Genomic DNA, 15,644 nt, shown 5'->3' on the forward strand with positions numbered 1-15,644 from the left:
GGGGTGTTTGCGCTTTAAATACAGCTACGGAGGGTTTTTGAAAATAGAACAGAAAATAAAAAATGTCAACTGTTATTATACTCCATTTTCTGCTGAGCACCACTTACGGAAGACATTTGTAAAGGTAGAAAAAGGGTTACTGGAGTAGGATCCAGGAGACAATATCAACTTACAAAGAATAATGTTGTCTATTTACTGCATTATCGCCTTTGAAGCAAACCTCTGAGAATAAATACCCTTTCACTAATCAGGCAGTCACTTTGATAAAATCAAGCAGAACAAGGATGCTGATAGGAACTCGCCTCATTTGCATATGGGCTAGGGCTTCTGGGAGCCATGAGAATTAGGAGTTGAAGGTTTTGCAGATCGAGATTGCTAAAGGGCTGGGCATTTGCACAGACCTCTCCATGCCTGATTGGTGCCGAAGGTTAGTTGCAAGTGGTCCCCTGCTCACCCTACCTTACACAGGGCCATGCCCAGTTAGGCCCCTCAGGGCTAGGCCCGGCAGGGCTAAGCCCGGCGTTTGTCAGGCGAAGTGCCTGGACCCCTGCTCATCATACCTCAGAATCTGGTCTAGCTATTGCAGACATGGGGAATGGTGCTTATATCCCATTGACAGCGCCCACAAGCTGCATACTAATAGCCAATGATGTGTGAATGCGGTCAGGGTAGCAGACATATAGAACAATTGGGTGGGTTCGCTTCCGAACTGGATGCACAGGAGCAGGAGAGAATGGCTGTTGGCGATGTATGCAACTTGCTCTGCGTGAACACATCTACCGACCCCTTCCCCTACACACACGGGCACATACACACACACACACACACATAGCCATTGGAGCTATGCAGAGCTAATCAGAAAGATTGGTAATCATTAGAACATGAAAGATATGTGTTCATTTTTTATTAAACTTGTGGACTCCCGCAGAAACGGAGGGACTCACATCTCTAATTGAGGCTTGCTTACCTCTATACAAATGTGTTTGCTGGCTGTCTTTCTTCAACTGGTATGTGCGGTTGTGTCTGTCTTTGTCTTTCAACACGCCTGGCACGTTTACATTATCAAAGAGATGATTGTATGGAGATGGGGAACACCCCTCCGTTGCATTGTGAACTTGAACAGTCTTTTCACCAAAGCAGCTACATGCGACATTGCAAGGTTTTTGTCAGTCTTTGCCTGAAAACATTAGGCCTTCCTCTCGAACTCTATTTCACTCCTTCTGTGGAAGACTTCAATTATGAGGATGCATCCCGTCATAAAAGGTTCTCTGTAGATGGTGCAACTCTGGCTTCTCTTCCCCGTGCTTTTTGAAAATAATCCGCCCGAGGCCCTGATGAGGTTTGAACTCATGACCCCTGGTTTACGAGACCAGTGCTCTGCCACTGAGCTACAAGGCCACCTGCTGCTTGCTCACAGCCAACAACAGAAAGTGCAAAGAAACCATGGTTTTTACCTAGGTAGATCTCCAGGTATATGAATTTCTGGTTGTGTAAAAATGGCTGTATATCTCTGCATGTGTTCAGTACGTCATCATACATCTGATTTGCGAAAGCGTGTGTGCTTATGTTGGTGATACATTGTCGGTATGCGTTTGAGTATGTACTTTTACGGGTATGTATGTATTGAGTAGGATGCTGAACAGGTTCATGAGTTTAGATAGCAGGTCAGAATGATGGCAAAAGGAACATGTAAAAGGCAGACAACTAAAAGAAAAAAGAATTTGGGATGTAAGCTTGGGAGTTTACTAACTGCGCTGATTTTGGCTCCTATAATAGTAAAGAATGGAAACCTACGAGGAAAGTCTTTGACTAATTTCATTCTCCGCCTGCACCAATGAACTTATTTTTACATCTCTATTTCCATATCTGTACTCATTCCTGTCTTTCACAGGGAGGTTGAAAGACTTTGGTCTATGTTTAAATGCAGACTATAAAGAAAAAATACGACGAAGGTGGGATTCGAACCCACGCGTGCAGAGCACAATGGATTAGCAGTCCATCGCCTTAACCACTCGGCCACCTCGTCTGTTTGGGAACGGTGCTCGAATCCCATGCTTAAAGAAGAGATAAAACAATGGTGGTGCAAAGTCAGTGAAAAATAGATCATGTTTGTCATAATAGAAACAAGATCGTTGACTCGTTCTTCCTTACCCGGCCATTGATAGATAAACACATCAAGTTGAAGTTCAGAAAAATATAACTAGAGCTCCTGGAGGGTTCACAACACTAATCCAGAGGAAGGTGCTTGAGCTTCCGTATGGCACACCATTAGTAGTAAAACCAGCATAACGCAAGCTCCAGTTTCCCAGTGTTTGGCATCATTCAACGTTTCCAGCCAAGATCAAAGTTCAGATGCTGCTGCTTCCTGTGATGTCATTGAATTTAAATAGTGAGTGATGGCAATAACCCTTTTCCAATTAAATTTTGCCACATCAACGTCCCTGAAAATAGAGAAAGGCGTGCAACCCAGAACCGCTGTACTGTTCAATAGAGTAAGGGCTTCACCGTGATCATCTGCATCTGTCATCACAAAATTATCAAGGTCTTTTTCTTGAAGAAATTAGGTCCAGAAAGCCGACCTTCCCCACAGACTATTCAGACACCTTGCGCTTGTGGCTTTGTTATAGGCCCGAATCCATTGGTAAAAGGTTGCACAGGTACAATGTGCAATATCAGTTCCTATTCAACAATGTTCAAGAAAATTACCATTTGGAGGCCCTGATGAGGATCGAACTCACGACCCCTGGTTTACAAGACCAGTGCTCTGCCACTGAGCTACAGAGCCCCTCAGGTTACGACGCATAACAGCAACACAACGAGCACACAACATGATGTTTACTGGGTAGACATATTTGAAGGGTGTGTGAGAATGTATGTATATGATTGTGATTTGACCTGTTTTTTTCTGGCCGATTTTTTGAGGAGCAGCTAATTTGTGCGTATTCCGTGCAATTTTAGGGTGACTAATGAGGAGATGTGATGCGTGAAAGTTGAAAAAAACATGTACATGGCAGCAGAGAGACAATATGGATATTACCTTTGCTTTTTTAAATTTCTATCCGGATTCTGGCTCAAAGGGTAGTCAAGCACAGCAGATTGCATTCCTGCCAGTAACACGACAACCTTGTTTGTGTCCTTCTTAATCAACTAACATGCATATTTTCACTTTTGTCTGTATGTTCTTTGAAAGCCAATGGCAATGGTGCTTAGAGCAATGCAGATGTTTAAAAAAGATTTCAAAAGTTAAAATCGACAAAGGTGGGATTCGAAACCACGCGTGTACAGCAGATTAGCAGTCCATCGCCTTAACCACTCGGCCACCTCGTCTACAGGGATTATGTTAGGCATTCAAGTCTTTACAGGTAATAACACAAACATCTTCAAAATAGAACCACAATGCGTTCCTTGTTGAGGTACATCCAGCCGTTTGCAGGAAAACTGCCTCACTTGCTGTTGAGAAAAATTCATCAAAGTCCTGGGGTGTTTATAGGCATCGCCAAGATGACATTGGGAGGTGTTTCAATTGACACGTGTTGAATATGAGGAAGAGCATCATGCTGGCTCCAGTGGCACTGCCTGCAGCATGACAAAAATGTAGAAGGGACATTTGACTGCACCATTGGCTGAACATCAGTGGCAAAGTGTATATCAGGCTAAAAGGTAAGCTCCAGTGGCACAATATGGGCACTACAAGGCACCCATAATTTGGTGTCAGCTAAAAAGACAATGCCAGAGCTTGTGGGTGCTTTTGTACACTTGTGTGTGTGTTTGTGGGTGTAGTTTCATGTCGAAAACCAAAACACAGCAGCTCCAGTGGCGCAATCGGTTAGCGCGTGGTACTTATACAGCAGTACATGCAGTGAGCAATGCCGAGGTTGTGAGTTCAAGCCTCACCTGGAGCAACTTTGGAACTTTTTACTAATTCACCTCAAAACTGAATTATTGAACCAATAAATGTTCTGGACATTTTTTGGTTCACCTCAAGGTTTCCTTGATTGTCAGTTAATGTTGTATGACAGCTCCTCTGCCTTTTAGACATGGAATACTCATTGCAAGTTATTTATGGGGTGTTTGCGCTTTAAATACAGCTACGGAGGGTTTTTGAAAATAGAACAGAAAATAAAAAATGTCAACTGTTATTATACTCCATTTTCTGCTGAGCACCACTTACGGAAGACATTTGTAAAGGTAGAAAAAGGGTTACTGGAGTAGGATCCAGGAGACAATATCAACTTACAAAGAATAATGTTGTCTATTTACTGCATTATCGCCTTTGAAGCAAACCTCTGAGAATAAATACCCTTTCACTAATCAGGCAGTCACTTTGATAAAATCAAGCAGAACAAGGATGCTGATAGGAACTCGCCTCATTTGCATATGGGCTAGGGCTTCTGGGAGCCATGAGAATTAGGAGTTGAAGGTTTTGCAGATCGAGATTGCTAAAGGGCTGGGCATTTGCACAGACCTCTCCATGCCTGATTGGTGCCGAAGGTTAGTTGCAAGTGGTCCCCTGCTCACCCTACCTTACACAGGGCCATGCCCAGTTAGGCCCCTCAGGGCTAGGCCCGGCAGGGCTAAGCCCGGCGTTTGTCAGGCGAAGTGCCTGGACCCCTGCTCATCATACCTCAGAATCTGGTCTAGCTATTGCAGACATGGGGAATGGTGCTTATATCCCATTGACAGCGCCCACAAGCTGCATACTAATAGCCAATGATGTGTGAATGCGGTCAGGGTAGCAGACATATAGAACAATTGGGTGGGTTCGCTTCCGAACTGGATGCACAGGAGCAGGAGAGAATGGCTGTTGGCGATGTATGCAACTTGCTCTGCGTGAACACATCTACCGACCCCTTCCCCTACACACACGGGCACATACACACACACACACACACATAGCCATTGGAGCTATGCAGAGCTAATCAGAAAGATTGGTAATCATTAGAACATGAAAGATATGTGTTCATTTTTTATTAAACTTGTGGACTCCCGCAGAAACGGAGGGACTCACATCTCTAATTGAGGCTTGCTTACCTCTATACAAATGTGTTTGCTGGCTGTCTTTCTTCAACTGGTATGTGCGGTTGTGTCTGTCTTTGTCTTTCAACACGCCTGGCACGTTTACATTATCAAAGAGATGATTGTATGGAGATGGGGAACACCCCTCCGTTGCATTGTGAACTTGAACAGTCTTTTCACCAAAGCAGCTACATGCGACATTGCAAGGTTTTTGTCAGTCTTTGCCTGAAAACATTAGGCCTTCCTCTCGAACTCTATTTCACTCCTTCTGTGGAAGACTTCAATTATGAGGATGCATCCCGTCATAAAAGGTTCTCTGTAGATGGTGCAACTCTGGCTTCTCTTCCCCGTGCTTTTTGAAAATAATCCGCCCGAGGCCCTGATGAGGTTTGAACTCATGACCCCTGGTTTACGAGACCAGTGCTCTGCCACTGAGCTACAAGGCCACCTGCTGCTTGCTCACAGCCAACAACAGAAAGTGCAAAGAAACCATGGTTTTTACCTAGGTAGATCTCCAGGTATATGAATTTCTGGTTGTGTAAAAATGGCTGTATATCTCTGCATGTGTTCAGTACGTCATCATACATCTGATTTGCGAAAGCGTGTGTGCTTATGTTGGTGATACATTGTCGGTATGCGTTTGAGTATGTACTTTTACGGGTATGTATGTATTGAGTAGGATGCTGAACAGGTTCATGAGTTTAGATAGCAGGTCAGAATGATGGCAAAAGGAACATGTAAAAGGCAGACAACTAAAAGAAAAAAGAATTTGGGATGTAAGCTTGGGAGTTTACTAACTGCGCTGATTTTGGCTCCTATAATAGTAAAGAATGGAAACCTACGAGGAAAGTCTTTGACTAATTTCATTCTCCGCCTGCACCAATGAACTTATTTTTACATCTCTATTTCCATATCTGTACTCATTCCTGTCTTTCACAGGGAGGTTGAAAGACTTTGGTCTATGTTTAAATGCAGACTATAAAGAAAAAATACGACGAAGGTGGGATTCGAACCCACGCGTGCAGAGCACAATGGATTAGCAGTCCATCGCCTTAACCACTCGGCCACCTCGTCTGTTTGGGAACGGTGCTCGAATCCCATGCTTAAAGAAGAGATAAAACAATGGTGGTGCAAAGTCAGTGAAAAATAGATCATGTTTGTCATAATAGAAACAAGATCGTTGACTCGTTCTTCCTTACCCGGCCATTGATAGATAAACACATCAAGTTGAAGTTCAGAAAAATATAACTAGAGCTCCTGGAGGGTTCACAACACTAATCCAGAGGAAGGTGCTTGAGCTTCCGTATGGCACACCATTAGTAGTAAAACCAGCATAACGCAAGCTCCAGTTTCCCAGTGTTTGGCATCATTCAACGTTTCCAGCCAAGATCAAAGTTCAGATGCTGCTGCTTCCTGTGATGTCATTGAATTTAAATAGTGAGTGATGGCAATAACCCTTTTCCAATTAAATTTTGCCACATCAACGTCCCTGAAAATAGAGAAAGGCGTGCAACCCAGAACCGCTGTACTGTTCAATAGAGTAAGGGCTTCACCGTGATCATCTGCATCTGTCATCACAAAATTATCAAGGTCTTTTTCTTGAAGAAATTAGGTCCAGAAAGCCGACCTTCCCCACAGACTATTCAGACACCTTGCGCTTGTGGCTTTGTTATAGGCCCGAATCCATTGGTAAAAGGTTGCACAGGTACAATGTGCAATATCAGTTCCTATTCAACAATGTTCAAGAAAATTACCATTTGGAGGCCCTGATGAGGATCGAACTCACGACCCCTGGTTTACAAGACCAGTGCTCTGCCACTGAGCTACAGAGCCCCTCAGGTTACGACGCATAACAGCAACACAACGAGCACACAACATGATGTTTACTGGGTAGACATATTTGAAGGGTGTGTGAGAATGTATGTATATGATTGTGATTTGACCTGTTTTTTTCTGGCCGATTTTTTGAGGAGCAGCTAATTTGTGCGTATTCCGTGCAATTTTAGGGTGACTAATGAGGAGATGTGATGCGTGAAAGTTGAAAAAAACATGTACATGGCAGCAGAGAGACAATATGGATATTACCTTTGCTTTTTTAAATTTCTATCCGGATTCTGGCTCAAAGGGTAGTCAAGCACAGCAGATTGCATTCCTGCCAGTAACACGACAACCTTGTTTGTGTCCTTCTTAATCAACTAACATGCATATTTTCACTTTTGTCGGTATGTTCTTTGAAAGCCAATGGCAATGGTGCTTAGAGCAATGCAGATGTTTAAAAAAGATTTCAAAAGTTAAAATCGACAAAGGTGGGATTCGAAACCACGCGTGTACAGCAGATTAGCAGTCCATCGCCTTAACCACTCGGCCACCTCGTCTACAGGGATTATGTTAGGCATTCAAGTCTTTACAGGTAATAACACAAACATCTTCAAAATAGAACCACAATGCGTTCCTTGCTGAGGTACATCCAGCCGTTTGCAGGAAAACTGCCTCACTTGCTGTTGAGAAAAATTCATCAAAGTCCTGGGGTGTTTATAGGCATCGCCAAGATGACATTGGGAGGTGTTTCAATTGACACGTGTTGAATATGAGGAAGAGCATCATGCTGGCTCCAGTGGCACTGCCTGCAGCATGACAAAAATGTAGAAGGGACATTTGACTGCACCATTGGCTGAACATCAGTGGCAAAGTGTATATCAGGCTAAAAGGTAAGCTCCAGTGGCACAATATGGGCACTACAAGGCACCCATAATTTGGTGTCAGCTAAAAAGACAATGCCAGAGCTTGTGGGTGCTTTTGTACACTTGTGTGTGTGTTTGTGGGTGTAGTTTCATGTCGAAAACCAAAACACAGCAGCTCCAGTGGCGCAATCGGTTAGCGCGCGGTACTTATACAGCAGTACATGCAGTGAGCAATGCCGAGGTTGTGAGTTCAAGCCTCACCTGGAGCAACTTTGGAACTTTTTACTAATTCACCTCAAAACTGAATTATTGAACCAATAAATGTTCTGGACATTTTTTGGTTCACCTCAAGGTTTCCTTGATTGTCAGTTAATGTTGTATGACAGCTCCTCTGCCTTTTAGACATGGAATACTCATTGCAAGTTATTTATGGGGTGTTTGCGCTTTAAATACAGCTACGGAGGGTTTTTGAAAATAGAACAGAAAATAAAAAATGTCAACTGTTATTATACTCCATTTTCTGCTGAGCACCACTTACGGAAGACATTTGTAAAGGTAGAAAAAGGGTTACTGGAGTAGGATCCAGGAGACAATATCAACTTACAAAGAATAATGTTGTCTATTTACTGCATTATCGCCTTTGAAGCAAACCTCTGAGAATAAATACCCTTTCACTAATCAGGCAGTCACTTTGATAAAATCAAGCAGAACAAGGATGCTGATAGGAACTCGCCTCATTTGCATATGGGCTAGGGCTTCTGGGAGCCATGAGAATTAGGAGTTGAAGGTTTTGCAGATCGAGATTGCTAAAGGGCTGGGCATTTGCACAGACCTCTCCATGCCTGATTGGTGCCGAAGGTTAGTTGCAAGTGGTCCCCTGCTCACCCTACCTTACACAGGGCCATGCCCAGTTAGGCCCCTCAGGGCTAGGCCCGGCAGGGCTAAGCCCGGCGTTCGTCAGGCGAAGTGCCTGGACCCCTGCTCATCATACCTCAGAATCTGGTCTAGCTATTGCAGACATGGGGAATGGTGCTTATATCCCATTGACAGCGCCCACAAGCTGCATACTAATAGCCAATGATGTGTGAATGCGGTCAGGGTAGCAGACATATAGAACAATTGGGTGGGTTCGCTTCCGAACTGGATGCACAGGAGCAGGAGAGAATGGCTGTTGGCGATGTATGCAACTTGCTCTGCGTGAACACATCTACCGACCCCTTCCCCTACACACACGGGCACATACACACACACACACACACATAGCCATTGGAGCTATGCAGAGCTAATCAGAAAGATTGGTAATCATTAGAACATGAAAGATATGTGTTCATTTTTTATTAAACTTGTGGACTCCCGCAGAAACGGAGGGACTCACATCTCTAATTGAGGCTTGCTTACCTCTATACAAATGTGTTTGCTGGCTGTCTTTCTTCAACTGGTATGTGCGGTTGTGTCTGTCTTTGTCTTTCAACACGCCTGGCACGTTTACATTATCAAAGAGATGATTGTATGGAGATGGGGAACACCCCTCCGTTGCATTGTGAACTTGAACAGTCTTTTCACCAAAGCAGCTACATGCGACATTGCAAGGTTTTTGTCAGTCTTTGCCTGAAAACATTAGGCCTTCCTCTCGAACTCTATTTCACTCCTTCTGTGGAAGACTTCAATTATGAGGATGCATCCCGTCATAAAAGGTTCTCTGTAGATGGTGCAACTCTGGCTTCTCTTCCCTGTGCTTTTTGAAAATAATCCGCCCGAGGCCCTGATGAGGTTTGAACTCATGACCCCTGGTTTACGAGACCAGTGCTCTGCCACTGAGCTACAAGGCCACCTGCTGCTTGCTCACAGCCAACAACAGAAAGTGCAAAGAAACCATGGTTTTTACCTAGGTAGATCTCCAGGTATATGAATTTCTGGTTGTGTAAAAATGGCTGTATATCTCTGCATGTGTTCAGTACGTCATCATACATCTGATTTGCGAAAGCGTGTGTGCTTATGTTGGTGATACATTGTCGGTATGCGTTTGAGTATGTACTTTTACGGGTATGTATGTATTGAGTAGGATGCTGAACAGGTTCATGAGTTTAGATAGCAGGTCAGAATGATGGCAAAAGGAACATGTAAAAGGCAGACAACTAAAAGAAAAAAGAATTTGGGATGTAAGCTTGGGAGTTTACTAACTGCGCTGATTTTGGCTCCTATAATAGTAAAGAATGGAAACCTACGAGGAAAGTCTTTGACTAATTTCATTCTCCGCCTGCACCAATGAACTTATTTTTACATCTCTATTTCCATATCTGTACTCATTCCTGTCTTTCACAGGGAGGTTGAAAGACTTTGGTCTATGTTTAAATGCAGACTATAAAGAAAAAATACGACGAAGGTGGGATTCGAACCCACGCGTGCAGAGCACAACGGATTAGCAGTCCATCGCCTTAACCACTCGGCCACCTCGTCTGTTTGGGAATGGTGCTCGAATCCCATGCTTAAAGAAGAGATAAAACAATGGTGGTGCAAAGTCAGTGAAAAATAGATCATGTTTGTCATAATAGAAACAAGATCGTTGACTCGTTCTTCCTTACCCGGCCATTGATAGATAAACACATCAAGTTGAAGTTCAGAAAAATATAACTAGAGCTCCTGGAGGGTTCACAACACTAATCCAGAGGAAGGTGCTTGAGCTTCCGTATGGCACACCATTAGTAGTAAAACCAGCATAACGCAAGCTCCAGTTTCCCAGTGTTTGGCATCATTCAACGTTTCCAGCCAAGATCAAAGTTCAGATGCTGCTGCTTCCTGTGATGTCATTGAATTTAAATAGTGAGTGATGGCAATAACCCTTTTCCAATTAAATTTTGCCACATCAACGTCCCTGAAAATAGAGAAAGGCGTGCAACCCAGAACCGCTGTACTGTTCAATAGAGTAAGGGCTTCACCGTGATCATCTGCATCTGTCATCACAAAATTATCAAGGTCTTTTTCTTGAAGAAATTAGGTCCAGAAAGCCGACCTTCCCCACAGACTATTCAGACACCTTGCGCTTGTGGCTTTGTTATAGGCCCGAATCCATTGGTAAAAGGTTGCACAGGTACAATGTGCAATATCAGTTCCTATTCAACAATGTTCAAGAAAATTACCATTTGGAGGCCCTGATGAGGATCGAACTCACGACCCCTGGTTTACAAGACCAGTGCTCTGCCACTGAGCTACAGAGCCCCTCAGGTTACGACGCATAACAGCAACACAACGAGCACACAACATGATGTTTACTGGGTAGACATATTTGAAGGGTGTGTGAGAATGTATGTATATGATTGTGATTTGACCTGTTTTTTTCTGGCCGATTTTTTGAGGAGCAGCTAATTTGTGCGTATTCCGTGCAATTTTAGGGTGACTAATGAGGAGATGTGATGCGTGAAAGTTGAAAAAAACATGTACATGGCAGCAGAGAGACAATATGGATATTACCTTTGCTTTTTTAAATTTCTATCCGGATTCTGGCTCAAAGGGTAGTCAAGCACAGCAGATTGCATTCCTGCCAGTAACACGACAACCTTGTTTGTGTCCTTCTTAATCAACTAACATGCATATTTTCACTTTTGTCTGTATGTTCTTTGAAAGCCAATGGCAATGGTGCTTAGAGCAATGCAGATGTTTAAAAAAGATTTCAAAAGTTAAAATCGACAAAGGTGGGATTCGAAACCACGCGTGTACAGCAGATTAGCAGTCCATCGCCTTAACCACTCGGCCACCTCGTCTACAGGGATTATGTTAGGCATTCAAGTCTTTACAGGTAATAACACAAACATCTTCAAAATAGAACCACAATGCGTTCCTTGTTGAGGTACATCCAGCCGTTTGCAGGAAAACTGCCTCACTTGCTGTTGAGAAAAATTCATCAAAGTCCTGGGGTGTTTATAGGCATCGCCAAGATGACATTGGGAGGTGTTTCAATTGACACGTGTTGAATATGAGGAAGAGCATCATGCTGGCTCCAGTGGCACTGCCTGCAGCATGACAAAAATGTAGAAGGGACATTTGACTGCACCATTGGCTGAACATCAGTGGCAAAGTGTATATCAGGCTAAAAGGTAAGCTCCAGTGGCACAATATGGGCACTACAAGGCACCCATAATTTGGTGTCAGCTAAAAAGACAATGCCAGAGCTTGTGGGTGCTTTTGTACACTTGTGTGTGTGTTTGTGGGTGTAGTTTCATGTCGAAAACCAAAACACAGCAGCTCCAGTGGCGCAATCGGTTAGCGCGCGGTACTTATACAGCAGTACATGCAGTGAGCAATGCCGAGGTTGTGAGTTCAAGCCTCACCTGGAGCAACTTTGGAACTTTTTACTAATTCACCTCAAAACTGAATTATTGAACCAATAAATGTTCTGGACATTTTTTGGTTCACCTCAAGGTTTCCTTGATTGTCAGTTAATGTTGTATGACAGCTCCTCTGCCTTTTAGACATGGAATACTCATTGCAAGTTATTTATGGGGTGTTTGCGCTTTAAATACAGCTACGGAGGGTTTTTGAAAATAGAACAGAAAATAAAAAATGTCAACTGTTATTATACTCCATTTTCTGCTGAGCACCACTTACGGAAGACATTTGTAAAGGTAGAAAAAGGGTTACTGGAGTAGGATCCAGGAGACAATATCAACTTACAAAGAATAATGTTGTCTATTTACTGCATTATCGCCTTTGAAGCAAACCTCTGAGAATAAATACCCTTTCACTAATCAGGCAGTCACTTTGATAAAATCAAGCAGAACAAGGATGCTGATAGGAACTCGCCTCATTTGCATATGGGCTAGGGCTTCTGGGAGCCATGAGAATTAGGAGTTGAAGGTTTTGCAGATCGAGATTGCTAAAGGGCTGGGCATTTGCACAGACCTCTCCATGCCTGATTGGTGCCGAAGGTTAGTTGCAAGTGGTCCCCTGCTCACCCTACCTTACACAGGGCCATGCCCAGTTAGGCCCCTCAGGGCTAGGCCCGGCAGGGCTAAGCCCGGCGTTTGTCAGGCGAAGTGCCTGGACCCCTGCTCATCATACCTCAGAATCTGGTCTAGCTATTGCAGACATGGGGAATGGTGCTTATATCCCATTGACAGCGCCCACAAGCTGCATACTAATAGCCAATGATGTGTGAATGCGGTCAGGGTAGCAGACATATAGAACAATTGGGTGGGTTCGCTTCCGAACTGGATGCACAGGAGCAGGAGAGAATGGCTGTTGGCGATGTATGCAACTTGCTCTGCGTGAACACATCTACCGACCCCTTCCCCTACACACACGGGCACATACACACACACACACACACATAGCCATTGGAGCTATGCAGAGCTAATCAGAAAGATTGGTAATCATTAGAACATGAAAGATATGTGTTCATTTTTTATTAAACTTGTGGACTCCCGCAGAAACGGAGGGACTCACATCTCTAATTGAGGCTTGCTTACCTCTATACAAATGTGTTTGCTGGCTGTCTTTCTTCAACTGGTATGTGCGGTTGTGTCTGTCTTTGTCTTTCAACACGCCTGGCACGTTTACATTATCAAAGAGATGATTGTATGGAGATGGGGAACACCCCTCCGTTGCATTGTGAACTTGAACAGTCTTTTCACCAAAGCAGCTACATGCGACATTGCAAGGTTTTTGTCAGTCTTTGCCTGAAAACATTAGGCCTTCCTCTCGAACTCTATTTCACTCCTTCTGTGGAAGACTTCAATTATGAGGATGCATCCCGTCATAAAAGGTTCTCTGTAGATGGTGCAACTCTGGCTTCTCTTCCCCGTGCTTTTTGAAAATAATCCGCCCGAGGCCCTGATGAGGTTTGAACTCATGACCCCTGGTTTACGAGACCAGTGCTCTGCCACTGAGCTACAAGGCCACCTGCTGCTTGCTCACAGCCAACAACAGAAAGTGCAAAGAAACCATGGTTTTTACCTAGGTAGATCTCCAGGTATATGAATTTCTGGTTGTGTAAAAATGGCTGTATATCTCTGCATGTGTTCAGTACGTCATCATACATCTGATTTGCGAAAGCGTGTGTGCTTATGTTGGTGATACATTGTCGGTATGCGTTTGAGTATGTACTTTTACGGGTATGTATGTATTGAGTAGGATGCTGAACAGGTTCATGAGTTTAGATAGCAGGTCAGAATGATGGCAAAAGGAACATGTAAAAGGCAGACAACTAAAAGAAAAAAGAATTTGGGATGTAAGCTTGGGAGTTTACTAACTGCGCTGATTTTGGCTCCTATAATAGTAAAGAATGGAAACCTGCGAGGAAAGTCTTTGACTAATTTCATTCTCCGCCTGCACCAATGAACTTATTTTTACATCTCTATTTCCATATCTGTACTCATTCCTGTCTTTCACAGGGAGGTTGAAAGACTTTGGTCTATGTTTAAATGCAGACTATAAAGAAAAAATACGACGAAGGTGGGATTCGAACCCACGCGTGCAGAGCACAATGGATTAGCAGTCCATCGCCTTAACCACTCGGCCACCTCGTCTGTTTGGGAACGGTGCTCGAATCCCATGCTTAAAGAAGAGATAAAACAATGGTGGTGCAAAGTCAGTGAAAAATAGATCATGTTTGTCATAATAGAAACAAGATCGTTGACTCGTTCTTCCTTACCCGGCCATTGATAGATAAACACATCAAGTTGAAGTTCAGAAAAATATAACTAGAGCTCCTGGAGGGTTCACAACACTAATCCAGAGGAAGGTGCTTGAGCTTCCGTATGGCACACCATTAGTAGTAAAACCAGCATAACGCAAGCTCCAGTTTCCCAGTGTTTGGCATCATTCAACGTTTCCAGCCAAGATCAAAGTTCAGATGCTGCTGCTTCCTGTGATGTCATTGAATTTAAATAGTGAGTGATGGCAATAACCCTTTTCCAATTAAATTTTGCCACATCAACGTCCCTGAAAATAGAGAAAGGCGTGCAACCCAGAACCGCTGTACTGTTCAATAGAGTAAGGGCTTCACCGTGATCATCTGCATCTGTCATCACAAAATTATCAAGGTCTTTTTCTTGAAGAAATTAGGTCCAGAAAGCCGACCTTCCCCACAGACTATTCAGACACCTTGCGCTTGTGGCTTTGTTATAGGCCCGAATCCATTGGTAAAAGGTTGCACAGGTACAATGTGCAATATCAGTTCCTATTCAACAATGTTCAAGAAAATTACCATTTGGAGGCCCTGATGAGGATCGAACTCACGACCCCTGGTTTACAAGACCAGTGCTCTGCCACTGAGCTACAGAGCCCCTCAGGTTACGACGCATAACAGCAACACAACGAGCACACAACATGATGTTTACTGGGTAGACATATTTGAAGGGTGTGTGAGAATGTATGTATATGATTGTGATTTGACCTGTTTTTTTCTGGCCGATTTTTTGAGGAGCAGCTAATTTGTGCGTATTCCGTGCAATTTTAGGGTGACTAATGAGGAGATGTGATGCGTGAAAGTTGAAAAAAACATGTACATGGCAGCAGAGAGACAATATGGATATTACCTTTGCTTTTTTAAATTTCTATCCGGATTCTGGCTCAAAGGGTAGTCAAGCACAGCAGATTGCATTCCTGCCAGTAACACGACAACCTTGTTTGTGTCCTTCTTAATCAACTAACATGCATATTTTCACTTTTGTCTGTATGTTCTTTGAAAGCCAATGGCAATGGTGCTTAGAGCAATGCAGATGTTTAAAAAAGATTTCAAAAGTTAAAATCGACAAAGGTGGGATTCGAAACCACGCGTGTACAGCAGATTAGCAGTCCATCGCCTTAACCACTCGGCCACCTCGTCTACAGGGATTATGTTAGGCATTCAAGTCTTTACAGGTAATAACACAAACATCTTCAAAATAGAACCACAATGCGTTCCTTGTTGAGGTACATCCAGCCGTTTGCAGGAAAACTGCCTCACTTGCT

General features: G+C 43.5%; 15 non-coding genes across 15 annotated transcripts; 3 read left to right on the top strand and 12 right to left on the bottom strand.

Moving 5' to 3' along the window:
- Positions 1–1,326: 1,326 nt before the first annotated feature.
- TRNAT-CGU (transfer RNA threonine (anticodon CGU)) lies at positions 1,327–1,398 on the bottom strand. Its single transcript has one exon. It is a non-coding gene; the product is annotated as a tRNA-Thr (tRNA).
- Positions 1,399–1,944: 546 nt separating this feature from the next.
- Positions 1,945–2,026, bottom strand: TRNAS-GCU (transfer RNA serine (anticodon GCU)). The gene has a single exon. It is a non-coding gene; the product is annotated as a tRNA-Ser (tRNA).
- Positions 2,027–2,713: 687 nt separating this feature from the next.
- TRNAT-UGU (transfer RNA threonine (anticodon UGU)) lies at positions 2,714–2,785 on the bottom strand. The gene has a single exon. It is a non-coding gene; the product is annotated as a tRNA-Thr (tRNA).
- Positions 2,786–3,807: 1,022 nt separating this feature from the next.
- TRNAI-UAU (transfer RNA isoleucine (anticodon UAU)) lies at positions 3,808–3,902 on the top strand. The gene is made up of 2 exons: positions 3,808–3,845; positions 3,867–3,902. It is a non-coding gene; the product is annotated as a tRNA-Ile (tRNA).
- Positions 3,903–5,390: 1,488 nt separating this feature from the next.
- On the bottom strand, positions 5,391–5,462 carry TRNAT-CGU (transfer RNA threonine (anticodon CGU)). The gene has a single exon. It is a non-coding gene; the product is annotated as a tRNA-Thr (tRNA).
- A 546-nt stretch (positions 5,463–6,008) lies between these two features.
- TRNAS-GCU (transfer RNA serine (anticodon GCU)) lies at positions 6,009–6,090 on the bottom strand. Its single transcript has one exon. It is a non-coding gene; the product is annotated as a tRNA-Ser (tRNA).
- Positions 6,091–6,777: 687 nt separating this feature from the next.
- TRNAT-UGU (transfer RNA threonine (anticodon UGU)) lies at positions 6,778–6,849 on the bottom strand. The gene has a single exon. It is a non-coding gene; the product is annotated as a tRNA-Thr (tRNA).
- A 1,022-nt stretch (positions 6,850–7,871) lies between these two features.
- Positions 7,872–7,966, top strand: TRNAI-UAU (transfer RNA isoleucine (anticodon UAU)). The gene is made up of 2 exons: positions 7,872–7,909; positions 7,931–7,966. It is a non-coding gene; the product is annotated as a tRNA-Ile (tRNA).
- A 1,488-nt stretch (positions 7,967–9,454) lies between these two features.
- On the bottom strand, positions 9,455–9,526 carry TRNAT-CGU (transfer RNA threonine (anticodon CGU)). The gene has a single exon. It is a non-coding gene; the product is annotated as a tRNA-Thr (tRNA).
- Positions 9,527–10,072: 546 nt separating this feature from the next.
- TRNAS-GCU (transfer RNA serine (anticodon GCU)) lies at positions 10,073–10,154 on the bottom strand. Its single transcript has one exon. It is a non-coding gene; the product is annotated as a tRNA-Ser (tRNA).
- Positions 10,155–10,841: 687 nt separating this feature from the next.
- Positions 10,842–10,913, bottom strand: TRNAT-UGU (transfer RNA threonine (anticodon UGU)). Its single transcript has one exon. It is a non-coding gene; the product is annotated as a tRNA-Thr (tRNA).
- A 1,022-nt stretch (positions 10,914–11,935) lies between these two features.
- Positions 11,936–12,030, top strand: TRNAI-UAU (transfer RNA isoleucine (anticodon UAU)). Its single transcript has 2 exons — positions 11,936–11,973; positions 11,995–12,030. It is a non-coding gene; the product is annotated as a tRNA-Ile (tRNA).
- Positions 12,031–13,518: 1,488 nt separating this feature from the next.
- TRNAT-CGU (transfer RNA threonine (anticodon CGU)) lies at positions 13,519–13,590 on the bottom strand. The gene has a single exon. It is a non-coding gene; the product is annotated as a tRNA-Thr (tRNA).
- A 546-nt stretch (positions 13,591–14,136) lies between these two features.
- Positions 14,137–14,218, bottom strand: TRNAS-GCU (transfer RNA serine (anticodon GCU)). The gene has a single exon. It is a non-coding gene; the product is annotated as a tRNA-Ser (tRNA).
- Positions 14,219–14,905: 687 nt separating this feature from the next.
- Positions 14,906–14,977, bottom strand: TRNAT-UGU (transfer RNA threonine (anticodon UGU)). Its single transcript has one exon. It is a non-coding gene; the product is annotated as a tRNA-Thr (tRNA).
- Positions 14,978–15,644: the final 667 nt, after the last annotated feature.

Source organism: Ambystoma mexicanum, unplaced genomic scaffold (genome assembly GCF_040938575.1).
Source record: "Ambystoma mexicanum isolate Mex_15411 unplaced genomic scaffold, UKY_AmexF1_1 Mex_scaf46, whole genome shotgun sequence".
Lineage (NCBI taxonomy): Eukaryota > Metazoa > Chordata > Amphibia > Caudata > Ambystomatidae > Ambystoma > Ambystoma mexicanum.